The following is a 2,500-nucleotide window of genomic DNA, read 5'->3' on the forward strand; positions in this document are numbered from 1 at the left end:
GTATTCACAGGCGGTCTCCCATCCAAGTACTAACCAGGCCCGACCCTGCTTTGCTTCCGAGATCGGGCATGTTCAGGGTGGTATGGCCGTAAGTCATTATTGTGTTCAGAAAGGGGCCTTTTAAAGATGTCATGCCCTTGATTCTGGCTGAATTTTTGGACATGTGAATATGTCTCTATATGATAAAAAAAAAACATATGATCAAAAAAATGAAAAAGCTTACAGCACCTGGTATTCCCAGGCGGTCTCCCATCCAAGTACTAACCAGGCCCGACCCTGCTTAGCTTCCGAGATCGGATGAGTTCAGGGTGGTATGGCCGTAAGCCATTATTGTGTGCAGATAGGGGCCTTTTAAAGATGTCATGCCCTTGATTCTGGCTGAATTTTTGGACATGTGAATATGTCTCTATATGATAAAAAAAAAACATATGATCAAAAAAATGAAAAAGCTTACAGCACCTGGTATTCCTAGGCGGTCTCCCATCCAAGTACTAACCAGGACTGACCCTGCTTAGCTTCTGAGATGTGACGAGTTCAGGGTGGTATGGCCGTAAGCCATTATTGTGTGTGGAAAGGGGCCTTTTAAAGATGTCATGCCCTTGATTCTGGCTGAATTTTTGGACATGTGAATATGTCTCTATATGATAAAAAAAAAACATATGATCAAAAAAATGAAAAAGCTTACAGCACCTGGTATTCGCAGGCGTTCTCCCATCCAAGTACTAACCAGACCCCACCCTGCTTAGCTTCCGAGATCGGACGAGATCGGTCGTGTTCAGGGTGGTATGGCCGAAAGCCATTAATGTGTGCAGAAAGGGGCCTTTTAAAGATGTCATGCCCTTGATTCTGGCTGACTTTTTGGACATGTGAATATGTCTCTATATGATAAAAAAAAAACATATGATCAAAAAAATGAAAAAGCTTAAAGCACCTGGTATTCCCAGGCGGTCTCCCATCCAAGTACTAACCAGGCCCGACCCTGCTTAGCTTCCGAGATCGGACGAGATCGGGCGTGTTCAGGGTGGTATGGCCGTAAGCCATTATTGTGTGCAGAAAGGGGCCTTTTAAAGATGTCATGCCCTCTGCCATAATGTGGGGGAGCAAATGCTCCCCAATATTATTGATTCTGGCTGAATTTTTGGACATGTGAATATGTCTCTATATGATAAAAAAAAAACATATGATCAAAAAAATGAAAAAGCTTACAGCACCTGGTATTCCCAGGCGGTCTCCCATCCAAGTACTAACCAGGCCCGACCCTGCTTAGCTTCCGAGATCGGACGAGATCGGGCGTGTTCAGGGTGGTATGGCTGTAAGCCATTATTGTGTGCAGAAAGGGGCCTTTTAAAGATGTCATGCCCTTGATTCTGGCTGAATTTTTGGACACGTGAATATGTCTCTATATGATAAAAAAAAAACATATGATCAAAAAAATGAAAAAGCTTACAGCACCTGGTATTCCTAGGCGGTCTCCCATCAAAGTACTATCCAGGCCCGAACCTGCTTAGCTTCCAAGATCAGACGAATTCAGGGTGGTATGGCCGTAAGCCATTACTGTGTGCAGAAAGGGGCCTTTTAAAGATGTCATGCCCTTGATTCTGGCTGAATTTTTGGACACGTGAATATGTCTCTATATGATAAAAAAAAAACATATGATCAAAAAAATGAAATACCTTACAGCACCTGGTATTCCCAGGCGTTCTCCCAGCCAATTACTAACCAGGCCCGACCCTGCTTAGCTTCCGAGATCGGACGAGAACGGGCGTGTTCAGGGTGGCATGGCTGTAAGCCATTATTGTGTGCAGAAAGGGGCCTTTTAAAGATGTCATGCCCTTGATTCTGGCTGAATTTTTGGACATGTGAATATGTCTCTATATGATAAAAAAAAAACATATGATCAAAAAAATGCAAAAGCTTACAGCACCTGGTATTCCCAGGCGGTCACCGATGGAAGTATTAACCATGCCCGACCCTGCTTAGCTTCCGAGATCGGACGAGATCGGGAGTGGTCAGGGTGGTATGGCCGTAAGCCATTGTTGTGTGCAGAAAGGGGCCTTTTAAAGATGTCATGCCCTTGATTCTGGCTTAATTTTTGGACATGTGAATATGTCTCTATATAATAAAAAAAAAACATATGATCAAAAAAATGGAAAAGCTTATAGCACCTGGTATTCCTAGGCGATCTCCCATCCAAGTACTAACCAGGCCCGACCCTGCTTAGCTTCCGAGATCGGACGAGATCGGGCGTGTTCAGGGTGTTCTGGCTGTAAGCCATTATTGTTTGCAGAAAGGGCCCTTTTAAAGATGTCATGCCCTTGATTCTGGCTGAATTTTTGGACATGTGAATATGTCTCTGTATGACAAAAAAAAAAACATATGATCAAAAAAATTAAAAAGCTTATAGCACCTGGCATTCCCAGGCGGTCTCCCATCCAAGTACTAACCAGGCCCGACCCTGCTTAGCTTCCGAGATCGGGCGTGTTCAGGGTGGCATGGCTGT

At 44.1% G+C, this 2,500-nt stretch overlaps 4 non-coding genes and 7 pseudogenes across 4 annotated transcripts; all 11 read right to left on the reverse strand.

The window, feature by feature from the left end:
- The window catches only part of LOC132967562 (5S ribosomal RNA), a 109-nt pseudogene extending 15 nt beyond the window's left edge, over positions 1-94 (reverse strand).
- Positions 95-216: 122 nt separating this feature from the next.
- On the reverse strand, positions 217-325 carry LOC132967460 (5S ribosomal RNA; annotated as a pseudogene).
- Positions 326-447: 122 nt separating this feature from the next.
- Positions 448-556, reverse strand: LOC132967291 (5S ribosomal RNA; annotated as a pseudogene).
- A 122-nt stretch (positions 557-678) lies between these two features.
- Positions 679-797, reverse strand: LOC132967453 (5S ribosomal RNA). The gene has a single exon (XR_009670798.1). It is a non-coding gene; the product is annotated as a 5S ribosomal RNA (ribosomal RNA).
- A 122-nt stretch (positions 798-919) lies between these two features.
- On the reverse strand, positions 920-1,038 carry LOC132967780 (5S ribosomal RNA). Its single transcript, XR_009670844.1, has one exon. It is a non-coding gene; the product is annotated as a 5S ribosomal RNA (ribosomal RNA).
- A 161-nt stretch (positions 1,039-1,199) lies between these two features.
- LOC132967432 (5S ribosomal RNA) lies at positions 1,200-1,318 on the reverse strand. The gene has a single exon (XR_009670780.1). It is a non-coding gene; the product is annotated as a 5S ribosomal RNA (ribosomal RNA).
- A 122-nt stretch (positions 1,319-1,440) lies between these two features.
- On the reverse strand, positions 1,441-1,549 carry LOC132967739 (5S ribosomal RNA; annotated as a pseudogene).
- A 122-nt stretch (positions 1,550-1,671) lies between these two features.
- LOC132967532 (5S ribosomal RNA) lies at positions 1,672-1,790 on the reverse strand (annotated as a pseudogene).
- Positions 1,791-1,912: 122 nt separating this feature from the next.
- On the reverse strand, positions 1,913-2,031 carry LOC132967474 (5S ribosomal RNA; annotated as a pseudogene).
- Positions 2,032-2,153: 122 nt separating this feature from the next.
- LOC132967448 (5S ribosomal RNA) lies at positions 2,154-2,272 on the reverse strand. The gene has a single exon (XR_009670794.1). It is a non-coding gene; the product is annotated as a 5S ribosomal RNA (ribosomal RNA).
- Positions 2,273-2,395: 123 nt separating this feature from the next.
- LOC132967541 (5S ribosomal RNA) overlaps positions 2,396-2,500 on the reverse strand; it is a 109-nt pseudogene continuing 4 nt past the window's right edge.

This window comes from Labrus mixtus, unplaced genomic scaffold (genome assembly GCF_963584025.1).
Source record: "Labrus mixtus unplaced genomic scaffold, fLabMix1.1 SCAFFOLD_46, whole genome shotgun sequence".
In the NCBI taxonomy this organism is placed as follows: Eukaryota; Metazoa; Chordata; class Actinopteri; order Labriformes; family Labridae; genus Labrus; species Labrus mixtus.